The sequence below is a fragment of the Callospermophilus lateralis genome, chromosome 9 (assembly GCF_048772815.1).
Source record: "Callospermophilus lateralis isolate mCalLat2 chromosome 9, mCalLat2.hap1, whole genome shotgun sequence".
In the NCBI taxonomy this organism is placed as follows: domain Eukaryota; kingdom Metazoa; phylum Chordata; class Mammalia; order Rodentia; family Sciuridae; genus Callospermophilus; species Callospermophilus lateralis.
Window position 1 is genome coordinate 12,165,334 of NC_135313.1, and position 20,983 is coordinate 12,186,316.

The following is a 20,983-nucleotide window of genomic DNA, read 5'->3' on the forward strand; positions in this document are numbered from 1 at the left end:
GTCTTTTTTTTTTTTTTCCCTCTCTCTTTCTCTTTTCTTCTCTCTCTTCCACAACTTCAGCATATGTGAAACCAAGAACTGCGCATGAACAACTGAATTACCAAAGTAATACAATATAGAGGAATTGCATATACCCCACCTCCCCCCCATTTTTTTTCTTTATTTCTATCTTACTTCCCTTTCCCTTCTATTATTTCTCTTTTCATCCTTGTTATTTTTTTTCTTTTTTTTAAAATTCGTATTCTCTCTATCCCACTTTCAACCTCCTAACTTTTGCTATCTATACATAGGGTAACTATCTAAATAGGAGGTTGAGTCTATACATTCTTCCATAAATTACCAGTCTAGTGGTTAGAGTTCTCCAAAGGTGCTAAGTTAGTTTAACCTCATACCCTCACTCCTTTCCCTCTAAGTATAACATCCTTCGTCTGAAATTAAGTTTTCTATATGCCACCAGATATGGTATGCCTTTTATGAAACTAAAGAATATATTCTTAAGTAATAATTAAAACCAATATATATAGTCTTAGAATCTAACTATAAATGTATTAATAATGAAAACTTGTGCTTAGATAATGTACTGTTGATATTGGGATCTGTTAACATTGTCTTTCTCCGCAAAAGAGGGATTTTGGAGCTATACAAGAACAATACAAATATATAAGGGGAAAAACATTTGCACAACAGTTTCACAAAGCTAGAAAGAATCATGAGCAGTATGAAAAGACAAGGAAAGAAAGGACCACAAACAATACAGGTCAATTCAACATTAGATGAGGTAATATCTGCAGCTGATGGAATGTCAGACAAAGAGTTCAGGATATACATGCTTCAGATGATCTGGAGTTTCAAGGAAGACATTATTCATCAAATTCAGACAATGAAAAATCACTTTGACAATGAATTACATAAACAAATCCAAGAAGCAAAAGATCAACTCTATAGGGAGATAGAGGATATAAAAAACAAACAAACAGAAATCCTGGAAATGCAGGAAACAATACACCAAATTAAAAACTCAAATGAGAGTATTACCAGCAGAGTAGAACACTTGGAAGATAGAACTTCAGACAACGAAGACAAAGTTTTTCAACTTGAAAAGAACATAGACAGCTCAGCGAGAATGTTAAGAAATCATGAGCAGAACATCCAAGAATTATGGGATAACATCAAGAAACCAAACCTAAGAGTTATTGGGATACAAGAGGGTACAGAGGTCCAAACCAAGGGAATGAGCAATCTATTCAATGAAATAATACTAGAAAACTTCCCAGACTTAAAGAATGAAAAAGAAATCCAAATACTAGAAGCCTACAGGACACCGAATATACAAAATCATAAGAGATCCACACCAAGACACATAATAATGAAGATGCCCAACATACAGAATAAGGAGAGAATCTTAAAAGCCACAAGAGAGAGGAAGCAGATTACATTTAGGGGTAAACCAATCAGGATAACTGCTGATCTTTCAACACAGACTCTGAAAGCTAGAAGATCCTGGAACAACATATTTCAAACGCTGAAAGAAAAAGGGTTCCAACCAAGAATCATGAATCCAGCAAAATTAAGCTTCAGGATTGAAGATGAAATAAAAATCTTCCACGATAAACAAAAGTTAAAAGAATTTGCAGCTAGAAAACCAACTCTTCAAAACATCCTTGGCAAAACATTACAGGAAGAGGAAATGAAAAATAACAATGAAAACCAACAGCAGGAGGTAGTACAGTAAAGGAAAAACTAAGCATAGAGGAAAAGCAAATCATGTTAAGTATCGTACATAACCAAATATGGCTGGAAATACAAACCATATCTCAATAGTAACCCTAAATGTTAATGGCTTAAATGCACCAATCAAAAGACATAGGCTAGTAGAATGGATTAAAAAAAAGATCCAACAATATGCTGCCTACAGGAGACTCATCTGATAGGAAAAGACATACACAGACTGAAGGTGAAAGGTTGGGAAAAATCATATCACTCATACGGACCCCAGAAGCAAGCAAGGGTGTCCATACTTGTATCAAATAAAATAAACTTCAAGCCAAAGTTAATCAAAAGGGATAAACAAGAACATTACATACTGCTCAAGGGAACCATACACCAACAAGACTTGACGATCTTTAATGTATATGCCCCAAACAATGGTGCAGCTACGTTCATCAAACAAACTCTTCTCAAGTTCAAGAGTCTAATAGACCACAATACAATAATCATGGGAGATTTTAACACACCTCTTTCACCAATGGACAGATCTTCCAAACAAAAGTTGAATAAAGAAACCATAGAGCTCATTAATACAATTAATAACTTAGACTTAATTGATATATACAGAATATACCACCCAACATCAAGCGGATACACTTTCTTCTCAGCAGCACATGGATCCTTCTCAAAAATAGACCATATATTATGTCACAGGGCAAATCTTAGCAATTACAAAGGAGTTGAGATACTACCATGCATTTTATCTGATCATAATGGAATGAAATTGTAAATCAATAATAAAATGAGAAAGGAAAAACCCTACATCACATGGAGATTAAACAATATGCTACTGAATGAACAAAGGGTTACAGAAGACATCAAAGAGAAAATTAAAAAATTCTTAGAGGTAAACAAAAACTCAGACACAACATATCAAAACCTTTGGGACACTATGAAAGCAGTACTAAGAGGAAAATTCATTTCATGGAGTTCATTCCTTAAAAGAAGTAAAAGCCAACAAATAAATGACCTCATACTACACCTCGAACCCTTAGAAAAAGAAGAACAAATCAGCAGCAAATACAGTAGAAGGCAAGAAATAATTAAAATTAGAGCTGAAATCAATGAAACTGAAACAAAAGAAACAATCGAAAAAATTGACAAAACTAAAAGTTGGTTCTTTGAAAAAATAAATAAGATTGATAGACCACTAGCCACGCTAACAAAGAGAAGAAGAGAGAGAACCCAAATTACTAGCTTACGGGATAAAAAAGGCAACATCATAACAGACAATTCAGAAATACAGAAGATAATTAGAAATTATTTTGAAACCCTATACTCTAATAAAATAGAAGATAGTGAAGGCATCGATAAATTCCTTGAGACATATGAACTACCCAGATTGAGTCATGAAGATATAAACAACCTAAACAGACCAATATCAAGTGAGGAAATAGAAGAAGCCATCAAAAGACTACCAACCAAGAAAAGCCCAGGACCGGATGGATATACAGCAGAGTTTTACAAGAACTTTAAAGAAGAACTAATACCAATACTCCATAATCTATTCCAGGAGATAGAAAAAGAGGGAGAACTTCCAAATTCATTCTATGAGGCTAATATCACCCTGATTCCCAAACCAGAGAAGGACACCTCAAAGAAAGAAAACTACAGACCAATATCCCTAATGAATTTAGATGCAAAAATCCTCAATAAAATTCTGGCAAATCATATACAAAAACATATCAAAAAGATCGTGCACCATGATCAAGTAGGATTCATCCCTGGGATGCAAGGCTGGTTCAATATACGTAAATCAATAAACGTTATTTACCACATCAATAGACTTAAAGATAAGAACCATATGATCATCTCGATGGACACAGAAAAAGCATTCGACAAAGTACAGCATCCCTTTATGTTCAAAACATTAGAAAAACTAGGGATAACAGGAACTTACCTCAAAATTGTAAAAGCTATATATGCTAAGCCTCAGGCTAGAATCATTCTAAATGGAAAAAAACTGAAGGCATTCCCTCTAAAATCTGGAACAAGACAGGGATGCCCTCTCTCACCACTTCTATTCAATATAGTTCTCGAAATACTGGCCAGAGCAATTAGACAGACAAAAGAAATTAAAGGCATTAAGATAGGAAAAGAAGAACTTAAATTATCATTATTTGCAGATGATATGATCCTATACCTAGAAGACACAAAAGGGTCTACAAAAAAACTACTAGAGCTAATAAATAAATTCAGCAAAGTGGCAGGATATAAAATCAACACGCATAAATCAAAGGCATTCCTGTATATCAGCGACAAATCTTCTGAACTGGAAATGAGGAAAACCACCCCATTCACAATATCCTAAAAAAAAATAAAATACTTGGGAATCAACCTAACAAAAGAGGTGAAAGATTTATACAATGAAAATTACAGAACCCTAAAGAGAGAAATAGAAGAAGATCTTAGAAGATGGAAAAATATATCCTGTTCATGGATAGGCAGAACTAACATCATCAAAATGGCGATATTACCAAAAGTTCTCTATAGGTTCAATGCAATGCCAATCAAAATCCCAACCGCATTTCTTGTAGAAATAGATAAAACAATCATGAAATTCATATGGAAAAATAAAAGACCCAGAATAGCAAAAGCAATTCTAAGCAGGAAATGTGAATCAGGAGGTGTAGCGATACCAGATTTCAAACTGTACTACAAAGCAATAGTAACAAAAACAGTATGGTACTGATACCAAAACAGGAGGGTGGACCAATGGTATAGAATAGAGGACACAGAAACCAATCCACAAAATTACAACTATCTTATATTCGATAAAGGGGCTAAAAGCATGCAATGGAGGAAGGATAGCATCTTCAACAAATGGTGCTGGGAAAACTGAAAATGCATATGCAACAAAATGAAACTGAATCCCCTCCTCTCGCCATGCACAAAAATTAACTCAAAATGGATCAAGGACCTTGATATCAAATCAGAGACTATGCGTCTGATAGAAGAAAAGGTTGGCTCCGATCTACATATTGTGGGGTCGGGCTCCAAATTCCTTAATAGGACACACATAGCACAAGAGTTAATAACAAGAATCAACAAATGGGGCTTACTTAAACTAAAAAGTTTTTTCTCAGCAAGAGAAACAATAAGAGAGGTAAACAGGGAGCCTACATCATGGGAACAAATTTTTACTCCTCACACTTCAGATAGAGCCCTAATATCCAGAGTATACAAAGAACTCAAAAAATTAAGCAATAAGAAAACAAATAATCCAATCAACAAATGGGCCAAAGACCTGAACAGACACTTCTCTGAGGAGGACATATAATCAATTAACAAGTACATGAAAAAATGCTCACCATCTCTAGCAGTCAGAGAAATGCAAATCAAAACCACCCTAAGATACCATCTCACTCCAGTAAGATTGGCAGCCATTATGAAGTCAAATAACAACAAGTTCTGGCAAGGATGTGGGAAAAAGGGTACTCTTGTACATTGCTGGTGGGACTGCAAATTGGTGCGGCCAATATGGAAAGCAGTATGGAGATTCCTGGGAAAGCTGGGAATGGAACCACCATTTGACCCAGCTATTGCCCTTCTCGGACTATTCCCTGAAGACCTTAAAAGAGTGTACTACAGGGATACTGCCACATCGATATTCATAGCAGCACAATTCACAATAGCTAGACTGTGGAACCAACCCCGATGCCCCTCAATAGATGAATGGATAAAAAAAATGTGGCATTTATACACAATGGAGTACTATGCAGCACTAAGAAATGACAAAATCATGGAATTTGCAGGGAAATGGATGGCATTAGAGCAGATTATGCTAAGTGAAGCTAGCCAGTCCCTAAAAAACAAATGCCAAATGTCTTCTTTGATATAATGAGAGCAACTAAGAATAGAACAGGAAGGAAGAGCAGGAGGAAAAGATTAACATTTAACAGAGTCATGAGGTGGGAGGGAAAGGGAGAGAAAAGGGAAATTCCATGGAAATGGAAGGAGACCCTCATTGTTATACAAAATTACATATAAGAGGTTGTGAGGGGAATGGGAAAAAAATAAGGAGAGAAATGAATTACAGTAGATGGGGTAGAGAGAGAAGATGGGAGGGGAGGGGAGGGGGGATAGTAGAGGATAGGAAAGGTAGCAGAAGACAACAGTTACTATTATGGTATTATGTAAAAATGTGGATGTGTAACCGATGTAATTCTGCAATATTTGTAATGTTTTGAATAACCAATAATAAAAAAAAAAAAGAACTTACCTGAATTTTCAAACCTTTGGCCTCAGAGTGAGAGCTCGCCATTGGCTTCCCTGGTTCTGAGGACTGAAGACATCTCTGCTTACATATGACTTTTCATGAGATTTCTCAGTCTCCATTATCATGTGAGTCAATTCCCATAATTAATCCTCTCCCCTCTCACCTCTGTAAGTAGAGAGGATATACACATAGCATATTGGTTCTCTCTCTCTGGAGAACCTTGATTAATACAAACCTGTTCAAGACCACTTGCAAGGTGTTTTGAGCCTCACATTACTAGTTTGAGTAACATCTTACCTTGAGAGCAGAGACAAAGTTTAATTTTAAATCCATTCAGTAGTTGCTTTAAATTGAATGGTGATGCAGTAGCTATGCCTGTGAATTATAGTATGTCTAGACCAAGGTGCTTCACCCAAGCTAGGAATGTGGCAGAACATTTTCTCTTTATCTCCTTATTAAAGTAATCATGCCTGACTATTACTTTTTTAATTATGAAAAAATGGTACATTGAGTTCTACCCAATAACATGGAAAACAGGGCTTTGTTGACCTTTCTCATAGTCCACTGAATATCATCTGTGAATGCTCACCAATAACTTTCGATTGATTGTGCTATTTGTTTATTTGCTCTTCTTTTATTCTCAAACTGAGATAAGAAAATATTCTCCATGGAGTTCTGATGATATTCCAACTTAACATGTTATTGTTCAGCATTTTGGGTACTTTCAAAAGAATGAAATTGATCATACTTTCCTTTTATCATATAAAATACAATAAAAATGTTTACGCTGCTCCTTCCATGTGCCTTCTCTTTATTTCATCTATATATATTTTGGTCAAGTTGTTGGCTATCCCTTGCATGCAAGTATTTAGGCTTGACATGAGAATATTTCCTTGGAAGGTGTCAAAATTCTTGTCACAATGACTATATCTTCATTTACTCCAAGGGCAATTGGCTCAAGTGGCAAAATGACCTCAGATGGATTTCACTGCAAAATCTGTTTTACTTAATATTTACAATTTATGATTGAATGCTTCTATTAAATATATTTCTATTTTAAAATCTGGTATCTTTTCTAAAAAGAATTTTTGAAACAAATTGATGGTGACTTCATAACATCCATGATTGGGGCCAAAATAAAGACAAATGTCTTATATGAATAAAATTTGAGTTGATGATCTTAAAAAATTAGAGAGGACCAAGACTCAGTCTGGAAAGAATTTAGAAAGATTTGGTTTATATTTAAGAAAAATGATCATTATTGGTGCCTTTTATATCTCTCTCCCTACCCCCTTTGTTTTTGCACTTGGTTTCCACTATCCCTCCCCAGGAAGCCAACAGAACCATGAGCACAGAGGGAAAAATATTAAAGGATACCACAGATGTTAAAAAAGAAACCACATTTTGCATTTTAGACAAGATTCTATTCAAGTGCTTTGAAAACATGCATTTTAAGTCTGGCTTCTCTCCAAAAAGTGAGGGAAGATTAAAGTTATATATATACCGAGTGCAAAATATGGAGCTAAAGAAAGGGTGACACTTGACTGTAATCAGATATTGGGTTTTGACATCTGACCTTAAATTTCCTGTTCAAAACTGAAAACCTCTGTGCTCTTTACACAGCAGAAAGTAGGGGGAGTTTCCCTTATTTAAATTAAAAATCTGTGTTCTGTTAAATGTCTCTCAGGTTTTCAGCTTCTCTGGGGGCATAGAGATTTGGGGTCCCTTTTATTTGTTCCCTCAAGGTTTTATTTTTGGTATTGCATTTTATATAAATCTTTGATATATGATAAAGTCATTAGATCTCAAAGATGCATTGATTCTATAAAAATTGCCATGATTACACCAAACCTTAAATTAAGAGGATCTCATTCAGACCTGCCAGTTCAGAAAGGAGCAAATGAGTAGAACTGATTTTCTGTAAGAGTCTGGAAAGAATATTGAAGATAGTGGGGGTTTGTTTTGTTTTGTTTTGTTTCGTTTTCAGATGTCAGATTGAACTTATTTATTCAGCTAAATTCCCTCCCTAAACCTCCTAAAAAGATACATCCACAACAAAAGGCATAAATCCACATGCACAAAAAAGAGATGAAAGGAGATGATACAAATCACTGAAAAGCAGACATTAATTCAAAACCAAGAGGAAGGGTTCCATAGGAAGGAACAGCTCTGAAGAGCCCATGGAGATTGACTCTAAAAATAGAGAGAAAGGCATGGTTACAAAGTGAAGGTGTCTAATCCTATTAAGAGGCAGGTCCCAAGCTCTCCCAAGCCTTTTCCCTAATTCTGACTTTTACTTATTTATAAAACAATACCAAAGATTTCAAAGATTTACTTATTTGATTGGGCCCACCTGGATACTCTTTTCAATTCAAGGTCCCTAACCTTACACCAACTATCTACAAAGTATAGGTTACCATAAAAAGTTAACACACGTATACGTTACCATACATTCTCAGGTTCTGAGGGTTCACACATCTATATGGGGTAGCTGAACAAAGGGGAGCTTTTATTCTGCCTACCATAAGGGTTTAAGAAAGATTATTTTAAAATGATTTTGCAGTAATCCTGAAAAGGAAAAATATTTTAGCAGGGTAAAGTGGCATGACTGTGATCCCACCTACTTGGAATGATGAGATAGAGGACGGTGTGAGCCCAGGCATTTAAGGTCCAACCTGGACAACACAGGTACATACTACCACTCTAGATCAAAGAAAGAAAAGGAAGGAAGGACAGAAGGAAGGAAAGGAGGAAGGGAGGGAGAGAGGAGAAAAGAGGGAGGGTAATCACCTTTGTCTAAAATAAGTAGCAGGAGGAGAGGGCAAACAAATTGATTCAGAAAATACTTTGACAGTAACACAGACATCACAGGGTGCATGAATATGAACCATATGGGAGAGGGAACAGTCAAATATAATGCACAGATTTCTGGGTTGAATCACTGAATGGATAAGCTATTCCTTGAGAATAAAAGCCATGAGACAGAGAAGGTGTAGGAGCAAGGAGACTTTCAGGAGAAGCATTTAATCCAACAGACCTCAGCTAGATCTGTAGATGTTGGGAGTAGTCATGGTATATTGAACCCATGATACTGGATAAATCACCAATGAAAAATGTGCAGAGAAAGAATGGAGAATTCTAGAGCAGATGTTAAAGATAAGTTTATATTTAAATGAGAGGCAGAGAAAAGGAGATTGAGAAGTCTGCAGAGTGGATGAAGGTGAGATCAAAAGCCAGGAAGCCAAGAGCAGAGAGGTCAATGGATCCCAGGAATGTTCATTCTGCAAGGCTAATGACTGATACCAATGGTACAGGGCATGCTGCTCATTGTATACATGGATCAAGTTAATAATGTCAATATAAGTGGTTACCTCAGATTGCACCATGAATGCAAAATGAGCATGTTTTAGGTGGTGCTTCAGGTTCTGAATTTTTTAAACCCATTTGTTTAAGCCTTGCCTGAAAAAGGCCTTATTTTTCGTACTTCCTGCTCATTTTCTAAAGAGTTTTACAAAACATTGTTTTCTCCTATATTTTTTCATACTTTAAACAGACACAGGAATAGATTTGTTCTAAGGACAGAAAATAATGTGAAAATTGTATGAAAAATTCTGGAAGAATTAAAATCTACAGACTAGGAGATGAAATATAAAATTTCTCTCTATTGACTTGAATGATTCTAACACTTTGTCTCTTTTGGATTTAACATTTCTCACCAAAATGCATGTGCCAAATCACATCATGGCATACCTATTTGCTTATCTATCCCCAAAATCAACTGCATTTTTATTCCATACAGTCAACATTTATTGAGGGACCCATACTGTTCTGAGAACTGTATCGACTATTTCATTGAACTGGGCCCAGGGTTTTGACAAGGCTCCTAAAACCTGTTTTGGGGCTAGTTTCTTTCAAATGACAAACATATATGATACAGTATGAAGATCCAAGTTAGCAAAGCACTGAAATCTAAAACCAGGTAGGAACTAATCACACCTTAATGAAATTTTCATTAACAGAATACAGTTAAAAACAAAACAAACAAACAAAAAGAAAAAACCAAAAACAAAACTGAAAGGGTCTGTGCTAAAACATTAAAACGTTTCCAAAGTTGTTTATTTCCCAAAGTGTGAAGCAGCATTATTTCTAAAAATATCTCAGTGCAGAAGCCTAGTTCTCATAGTAAGTTGATGAGAGTATTTATTTAGCAATTAAACTCTTTTAAGTGACAGACAAAAAATGTGTTAAGATTTTGTCAAAAGACTGATCTTTTCCAAAATAGTGCGTTACTTTAAAAAAAAAAAATTAAGAAAGGAAACTGCTTAGCTGACACTCTGCTGTAGTTATGTTGATTCCCTAGAGAAACAAATGATCTTCATATTTACAAGTTAGAAACAGAAGAAATAATACCAAAATGCCTCAGATAACATTGGGTCTTCTCTATGTAATTGCCTCAAGGTAGGACTGAAAGATTTGGACCTGCCCACACGCTTCTGCTGAATGTGTTCTTGAACTGTCATTGCTCCTGGGATTTTGAAAACCGTTTTCTCAATAATTTATCTTCACCAACTTAGTATCTTGCTATGCCACCCACATGGGTTCAATTCACAAACTCTTGTTACCCTTGACCTAACCTTCTACCCACAAGTTTAAAATCACCCCAAATAAATAAGTAACTGGATATTACAAAGGAGGGCTTCTTCAAATGTGAGATTGCTGACTTCTTTAGGATAAACTGCCTCAATTTCTTTTAAACCAAAAATCAGTCTTGAGGAAGGAGGTAGATGTGCAAAGAAAAGTTGTAGGTGTCCTTAAACACAAAACCTTGAACTTTATTTATTTATTTACTTACTTGTTTGCTTATTTATTTTTGAGACCATAGATTGAACCCAGGGGTGTTTAACCACTGAGCAGCCTTCCCACCCTTTTAATTTTTTTTTAATTTAATATTTATTTATTTATTTATTTGGTACTGGGAATTGAACTAAGTGGTACTGGACAACTGAGCCATACCTCTAGGCCTATTTTATATTTTATTTAGAGACAGGATCTCACTGAGTTGCTTAGCACCTTGCTTTTGCTGAGGCTGGCTTTGAACTTTTGATCCTCTGCGTCAGCCTCCTAAACTGCTGGGATTACGGGTGCATGCCACCAGGTACTTGGCCATTTTTAATAGCAGAGTTTCCTTTGTCTGTCTCCCACTCTCACTAGAATGTCAGTTCTTTAAAGGACCAAGATAGGATATTTTCTACATCCTGCATATCTTGTACTTTATGGCATTCTCAACCTGCTGCAGGCAGGTTGAGTAGATAGATACAGGTTTGTTGGTTAAATGATTGAATAAATGTATATGTGAATAAATAAAAATAAAATTATAAGTGGGAGATTGTATTTTTATGAAGAGAAAAACATGGTGGGAGATAAATCATAGCACTTAGATACTGAATTTTATTTAAGGCACAACTAAATTATCATTTTTATTTATATGAGAGTTTAATATGTAAAAAGAATTCTCCCTTAATGTATTGTTGTATTTGACATTCCCCCAAATTGGATAAAGTTGTCTGGGAAGATAATATTTTCCTCATTTTACATATAGGAAATTAAGGCCCAATAAAACAGTGGCAAGTCCAATGTCAAAAGGCCTAAGATTTAAGTTTCCATCCATAGTCATGTAAATGTCAACCCAGATGCAATGACAAATCCCTCTCTGAGTTTGAGGTAACTGTGAGTAGGTTAAAACCTACACAGGTCAGGTGAAAAAAATCCAGTAATCTGAATTTTAAATAAACAAATCAATAAACTCTAACAAAGAAAATACAGAAAAAGAAAAAGTCATTCTAGGAGACTCACACATTTTAGGTTGGCAGTACAGAAGAGTAGAAAGGAAAGATACACAGAGGGCATGAGAAGAGAAAATGGAGGAAAGAAAAAATGACAAAAAATTTAAATGTCTTACAAATGCCAGAAAAGAAAGTACAGGGGTTATTTAAAAAAAAAAAAAAAAAAAAAAAAAGATTGCACAAAGTAAACTGAATTTTAAAGACAGACTGTGCTTAGAGTGACCAACTATAAATCATGGTCTTAACACAGAGGCAATAAAGGTTGGGCAAGGTATGCAGACTCTTCCAGATGGGGGTCTTCTAGCTTAGGTTTTTCTTTATATGTTTGAAGGACAGTTTTGGTTGAGTTTGAAACTTGATTCTGGCACTTTCCAGTGCTCTAACCCAAGGAAAGCTGCTAATTCTCTCTCAAATTTCTTATTTGAAAAATTAAAATGATTATAGTAATGGCCTCAAATGGTTGATATGAATACCAAGGGAGGCGTATGTGCAGGGAACTCAGAATGATCATAGGCATCCTCAATAGGCGTTGTAAACTTTGACTAGAGATTTTTAGAGTGAGGGCTGGGTCATATTATTGGATTTAACATCAGAATTAAATTGGACTCAATTGAGTTTCCCCAAAAATGTGTATGTTGAAGCCCCATCCCTAGCATAATAGTATTTGGAAAGGGGGCTTTTGGGAAATTATTAGGTTTAGACGAGATCTGGCAAATAGGGACTGCCTGATGGGTTTAGTGACCTAACAGGAAAAGACAACAGAGAACCGACCTTCTCTTCTCTCCCTCCACCTTGTGAGGACAAAGCCAGCAGGTAGGCACTTAAAAAATCAGGAAATGCTCCCTTGCTGAGGAGTCACTTCCACTAACCCCTTGACCTTGGACTTGCCAGCTCCCTGAACTATAAGAAATAAATTTCTGTTGTTTAATCACCATTTTGTTGTGTCAGTTTGAACAGACAAATATAAGAACTCAGTGCAGATTTTCAAAAAGTTTTCTATGTTGGAAAAGCCTTTTCATATTTAAAGGCATAATGGTAAAAATCAATGGGAAGCATAAATTTGAAAAAAACTCAAGAAGAAGTGTTAAATCTAGTTGGTCTTTGATGGGTTCACAACTTCTGCTTTGCAATTCACAACCTGGATTTTCTATGGATTATATTTTCTACATTGCATTAGTATTAAGTTCTAGGAGGGGATCACATATCTCAAATATTGTATAGATAGCAGGTAATTAGTAGTTATAAAAATTGTTTTAACTTTGCTTTATCTTGTTTTAGACAAGGGTCTTCTGCATATTTATAAAAGTAATGTTCTACTCTCAAAGCAAAGTTGAATTCCCGTTATCTGATTTTTGCTACAATTATGATCTAAATTGGAGATGATAGAGTAGAAGATGAAATTGGTGTGTGGCTTCTTATACTTCTTAATGTAGACTCAGTTAACAATATTTATCAAGTGCTCCACATCATACTCCATGTGTTTTGGGGACAGTGCAAACAAATAAGTAGAATAAGATTTAAGTTTAAGGACACTGAAATTCATTTTGTGAAGTAAACCACAAATTCTGGATTAACTTGATGTCATTATGAAGCAACATTTCAATGAGTTTCAGCTGTTATTCTGTAGAAAATAGAAACTAGAAACCACATGAAACAAACACGTGAAGGAATAAAAGGAAAATATATCTGAATGGAAACACAGTTTGTTTGGAGAGCTACGGGCTTGATGAATTAGTGGAATGCAGGGAGAAAGACAACTGCAGGTGGGCCAACAGGTGTTGGTTATAACAGGAACAGAGGCAGGATCTTGGATGTAGTGGGTAAATAGCAACAGCACGTGTAAATGCCATCAAGAGATTATGCTGGTGTAACATTCACAAAATCATGGTTTTCTGATTATTTCATAGCACTCCATTTTCTCATGTCATGCAGATATATAGGTGAGTGTTGAAAAATTGGTGGCAGGAAATCATTGAAAGAATAGAACATTTATTCAAATGACTGATTTTCAGGTTGCTCCTGGAATCACAGGCATTTTTGCATCTTCCTCATGGCATCGTGTAACTACGGGCAAGCGAAGGCTTCTCTTTTTCCTGAATATTAGTTCAGACCAATACAGAGATTTCTAATAGATGGAGGGAGCTCTGCTTTTGAAAATATGCTTATATCTGTTTTGTTACTGGATATTGAAAGTAAAGATTTGCTTTCCTTTTAAAGACAGGAGAGAAGAAAGGAACGAAAGAAATTAGAAAGAAGGTGAAAGGAAAGAAATAAGAGAAGGAGGGAAGGAAATACTACTTCTGTCATCCACTTAAATAGCTTTGCCTCTGAGGACAGGATGACGTGGGAAGCTGTGAACCTGGAAAATCCCAAAGCACAAGTGGCTGTTCTGCATGTGCCATGTGTGCTGCTGGCCAGCCATGGCTCAGCTGAGATGACAGGAGCTGTTAAAGATGGCAAGTTCCCTGCCCTTCGCACAGAGCCGCATCATTTCTCTGTCTCCATCCCTTAAATGAGTGTGAATTCTGGAAACGTAAACTTCACTAGGTGGACTATTAAGCATAAAGGTGAACCATTGGTCAAACACTGCCTTATGAATTGAATGGTGTATGTGTATATATGTATACACATACACAACATATAAATACTATAACATATAAGAGCCATTGTTCTTATAGACTGTGTGTGGAGAAATAAGTATATATGTTTATTGTATATATATTTGCATACTCTATAAAAACATATATACACACACATACACCCTATGTAAATAGTACATAATAGCATATAAGAACTATTACTGTGATAATAGTCAAGAATATACTGTTATTACTGTAAAACATGATATGAAAATTAATTGTGTGAATATGAACATGATGATTAACTCTCAGTCCTGAAAAGATGTGAGTGGAGAAAGATAGGGCGGGAAGAATTCTATCTATCATCATCTCCACTCTCAACATCGTTTTCTATTAGAAAAAAAATCTGCTCTTTCCTATGTGCTGCCTTCATGAGTCACCACCATTTTGATTGCTGTATGGTTTCCTTCAACAAGTCCCTGGGCATGTCTCTCCTTCACCAGATTTTGTGAATAACAATGCAATTCCAGGTTCCAGCATGTGTTCATGAGTTTTCTCTAATTATATGTACATGTGAATGCACACACATATATTCTTATATACGTATATGTGTAAGTGTATATATGTGGAATCTCCATGGAGAATGGTAGTTAGATTGCCTGTTTCTTTAACTTGAGAGCTTTCTGTCTTTATCCTTTTCAATTATGTTCAGGAAGTAGATTCACTGGCTGGAATTTATAGTTCTTTAGTGTTCAGATTGTGTACCCTCTTTCACCTCTTCCATCCTGTTCAATCAACACTTGAATTATTGTTAAAGGGAGACTGAATGGGGATAGGGAATTTGACAGGCATCAACTTGAAAGGAATTGGGGAAGTGCAAAGGAGTCAAGGTACCACTTAATAATGGATGAAGAGGAGGGATCAAGGGCAGAGCAATTGCAGTCAGCTTATTTTAGTTGCAAGTTTTAACCATCTGAGACCCTCTGCTGAGAAGAACCTCCCAGAGATCAATCAGTCCATTCCTCTGCCTCTGGGCAGAACCACACCTCAGTAATTCCAGACAGATGAGATCCTGCTTCCATTAGGATGACTCCACAAGGGAAGGCTTACCAAAAAAATACTCCAACCCTTGAATTACAAGTGACTCACAAGCTTCAGAGTCATGGTGTTGTCGTCATTTATAGCTTAATTAGCACCTTTTTAAACCACATCATATTTTACTACATTTCTTATTGTCAGTTATAACCAATGGGAAAAGCACAAGCCATAAATAATTTTATTACTTAAGGTATTAAAAAGAATAAGCCAGACACACTTTACTGGCAGAAATTATAGTAGTAGGATTTGTTTTCAGCAGAGAAAAACTGCATAAAAATATTCAACTGTTGAACATAGCCACAGAATTTAAAAATAAGAGATAAGTGAATCATTTGCATTTTCATTATTATGCATTAGAAGATCCAAATACATGCATTTATTTTAAAGACAAAATTACATGAAAAAGTTATATAATTTAAATTAAACAAGGAAAAGCAAGAAGTTCACCATTATATTTTTATTAAAAATGTTTTAAGAAGGAACATAGGATAATCAAGCTTATCAATCATCTACCAATATACATTTATGTGTATGTTTGGGGGATTTTCAGGCAAAAGATTGTCTTTTTTTCTGCATTCCTTCTATCATTGAGCCTTATTTATTTACTCTTTATATAAAGAGTCTTTATTTTTGTTATGAGTAGTTTCATGTTTATAGAAAAATTAAGCAGAAAGTACAGTGTAAGAGATTTCTTATATCCTTATGTACTCTTCCCACTATGAATACTGTTAGTTGTTGGGATTTCATCCCAATAAAAAATGGGATGAATGTGTTTAATGCTATCTCACTACCCAATATGTATGCAGTGGCATCTCACTTTGTTTTAGTCCAATATTATCTGAAGACATATGATATAGGGTGTCTTTCCATTTGCTTATTTATTGCTTATCTTTTTGGTGAATTTTCTGTTCAGAAATTTTGTCCATTGTTGAATTATTAGCTTTCATATGGAGAACTATAGTATATCCCTGATGTAGCCACCAGGGGTTGGGGAAAAGGCAACTTTTCATGGTTTGGGGGCAAGGTCTATTTTTTTTGGTAGGCCTTTGCTGCTAGATTGTGAACTCAGTGTTTATACTCCCTTACTGTGTTGGAGGAACAAGATGTCTGAGGGGGCTGGAGTTTTGTGTTTCCTTTCCCCAGGGTCAAATAGGCTCCCATAAAACTCCATTTGGTTAGCTCTGGTAAGATCATTTTGCTTGAGGGTAGGACTTGTGAAGAAGAATAGTATATTGCCAAGATGGTTCATCACTTGGGATGATTTGACATGACATTTCAACTCCATGGTAGTGTGGAAATTATGCACATTCAGTAGAAACTACACTTGAAATTTTGAATTTAGATCTTCTCCCAGACTGGTGACCTGTGGTATGATACGGGTTGTGGCAGTGAGCCACCGCTCCCTGTCCACCATGCAATTAGGGAAAAGACTGATACTCCATGGTGTACTATGTTACTAAGCTATGATTTTCCACAAGTTAGATGTTTTGAATGATTTGGACTTTGACTTATGAAATTCTCCACTTATGGTGAGTGTATTAGGAGGCATCCCCATCATCAGACTAGGAGCCTCTATAGTTCAAAACAGCTACTTTTCCCAACCCCCACAGGAAGCATGAGGGGATTTTTCTCACATCTTCCCTGTGAGACGAGAATACAGTAAGGCTTCAGCAGGTTAAATTTACCAAAGTGTGGGCTTTTTTTTCTTCTAAGATTGGACTTTCCTTTTCTTATCCACACTGTGAACTTTGAGCAATATCTCAAGTACAATTTAGATCTCATTACCCCAGTACTGGTTCCCACAAACACTTCTGCTCAGCTAAGTTGGGATTCTATCAGTCTCTCCAATTTTGAGGGTAGAAGTTCGCTCTCTGACCTCCGTTCTTTGACAGATTGGAGCAGCAGATTCTCAGTAGGTTTGCCTGTTTCCTTGTGTGAGGATGAGTGTGATGACTTCCTGTTCATTACATGATGCGCTAGAAACGGAAGTCTCTGAAATATTTGTTTTTAATGCTCATAATAGACACTCAACCTGGGTTTCCATTGGCAATGTTTATATTATTCCATCCATATTAGTTGTTTCCATTTCCTTGCAAAGCCTTTTAAATTCTTAACATCTTGCTACAACTATTATTTCAGTCTTCAATTGCTATAAATTTGTTTTGTGTTTTAAATTTCTTTGTTAAGTGATTCATAAAACTTACTCATATTTATGGAGCATGAAATCTTTTGATGCATGTATACACTGGGTGATTTTCAAACAGGTTTTATATTGTGTGTGTGTGTGTGTGTGTGTGTGTGTATGTGGCTCATAAGCAAGTTTTATTTCTATATGCTAAAAACATTTAAACTCTTTCTTCTAGATTTTAAATATATACTGCAGTATCTTTTATGTAATCATAAAAAGGCTCTTATTGTCATTGGCAGGCATTTGTGCCCACATTGTATAAATGTTTTAACAATATGAAATCCTCAGAGTATCTCAAGATAATATATATTTTCTCTCCATTTCAGAGTTTTATTAAATATATCTGTGCTTCAGACCCATTTAGGGACTTAGAGACTCTCAAACGACACATAAAACTGTCTAAAATCACTAATGAAACTGAATTAGTGAATATGTAAGTTTATAGTAAAATCATAATCATGATGTAATGAACTGAGAGTGTAAAGTGTATTAATTTCCTGTTCAGTTATCATTTCTTTATTTCTATAGTTGATCACTTAGATTGTTGTGGCTGCTGGTTGAGTTATATTTAAAAACATACTATATTTAAAAATATGCTTTATTTGAATCAGTGGAAACTGCTTATGGACTGTGTAGATGATGACATGATTATCTGTTTAGTTTTCTTCTTACAAATGGTTTTAAAATTTCAGCAATCATATTTTTGTCTAATTGTAGTCCGTATGTCAGAGGTTCTTTTTCAAACAGCATAATTTTTTTTTTCTACTGGAATTTCACAGCTCTGCACTCACTTAGTCACTTCACCAGCGAGGATAATAAATATGATATAGAGCTCGAGGTTATTCCCTCTCCTGGCTTGTCTTTCCATTTGTAATAAAAAAGAAATAACTAGAACTTAAAAAAAAACTGTACAAAATAAAACAACAACAACAACAACTTAATAATTAATTTACTTAATGAATACAGGAGGAAAAAAAAAGTAATTTTTTCCTCTGTTCCTTGCCCCCATTTATGCTATTAACAATATCCATTGTTAAACATTTGTTGTGATAAAAACACATTTTATCAAAATAACTTAGCACTTTTTATAATGCTTACAAAATGTTATATATATATATATATATATATATATAGAGAGAGAGAGAGAGAGAGAGAGAGAGAGATACATATACACACATCAGTTATATATACATATTTATATATATATACATATATACATACATAGATAACTGATATATATACAGAGCATCACTGTCAATCATGAAAGTTCATACATGTTTTAGTCAGCTTTTCATCACTATGAACAAAAGACAAGAACAACCTGAAGGAGGAAAAGTTTATTTGGGCTCATGGTTGGTTTCAGAGGTTTCATAGTTCATAGTCAGCCAATTCCATAGCTCTTAGTTCAAGGTGAGACAGAACATCATGGTGGAAGTGTGTGGTAGAGGAAAGATACTCAGTTCATAACAGCTAAGAAACTGAGACAGCTTGAGTGCAAAGAGTTAGGGATAATACATGCCCCAAGGGCAAATTCCCAGTGGCCTTCTTCCTCTAGTCGTGCCCCACCAAATGGATGAATCCACTCATTAGGTCTCAGCTCTTATAATCTGATATCTCCACTTCTGAACATTTCTACATTGTCTTACACTTGAGCTTTCAGGGGAAACTTCATATCCAAGCCCACAACAATATGTATAAGGTGAAACTAATTTCCAAGTTTGGAAAAGTTATTTTGACTATGTATTTTAGAAATTGATAGCACCATTTTCAAACTTCTAATTAATTACTCAACTAGTAGTCATATGGAAAAAAATGAAGAATATGTGGAAGAACTGAAATTGCAGAAAGATGGCATCCTAAGAGGAAAACTCCTGCTTTCCCATATAGGAGTCACTGGAAATAAATGGGAATGTCCCAAGTTTAAAAATCCATGTCCTGGAGTTAATAAGAATACATATTTTTGCAGTTTAAGAATTGCAAACATCTGTGATTTTATTATTTGTAAAAGTGAGGTGTGTGTGTGTGTGTGTGTGTGTGTGTGTTTGTGTGTGTGTGTTCATGAGTAATATTAACACCTATAAGACAGATGAATGGTAAACTTACGTGGTGCCGATGTAGTGTGCCAGTGGAGGGAGGTGGCATACATAATGACCCTATTGACTGCTAGATGTAACTGTAGCCCAGAGATTACTTTAGTCTGTGGGAGTTCAAAGGCTCACTTTAAATGAAAACTTTATTCTTGGAGTGAACAAATAAGTCTTTATATTAATACAAACTCAATCAAAGGCATTTGGCACCACTAACCTTAAGTCATTTGGTTTAGCATTGACTAAGTTTCAAGCCAGATCTCTCCAGGAACTCTGCTTTGGACTTTTAGAAAAACAAAACAAAATTATTCTGTCTACCTTGCTGATGGCACTTTTTCTTGATCTAACTCACACACATTCCACACACTCAACATTTCATAAAGGTGAGTCAAAGTCTTTCTGTTCCTCTGCCTGTTGCCTGGTTCTCTTACCCTTTCTGTGAAAATATCTGAAATGCTGTTGTGTCAATTTCATTTTTAATTCTCTGATAATAAAAGCAACAAAAATAAATGTTTATTTTATGCTCATTATTTCCTAAGTACTCTGGATATACGAATCCTTAAGAAGCAGCCCTATGAGGCAAGCACCATTATTATTACTTTTACAGATGTGCAACCATGTAAGGGAATTTCTACTGCTGCCTTTATCATTCATATGTACAACTAATTTTACCATTTTGTAGAACAGCTCACTGTTGCAGAGGTTAAGTTTTCTTTTTTAAATATTTATTTTTAAGTTGTTTTTTAGGTGGACACAATATCTTTATTTTACATTTATGTGGTTCTGAGGATTGAACCTAGTGCCTAGTGCCTCGTGCATGCTAGGCAAGCACTCTACCACTGAGCCACAACCCCAGCCCCCAAGAGGTTAAGTTTTGCTGTAAGTTACATGGGCTGATAAGTGAGACCAGTAGGTTTCAATCCCACTTCTGTCTTCAGGTTCTTGTTCTAATTACAATGTTGTAAAAGCCTCAATGTTGCTGATGTCCCTTGGTATTATTGGTTCATGATGTCCATGGGTGGTTGAATATCAGTTTTTCTAAAAGATTCATTTGTGTTTTAGTATTCTTTTCCTACTTGAAGTCCGCTAAAAATCACCAGTTTGTCTTCAGTTTATCTTTTTTTTCCTGATATATTCAATTGTTAGTGTGATGGAATAAGTGTCTGTGTGTTTGTGTTTGTGTGTGTGTGTGTGAGAAAGAG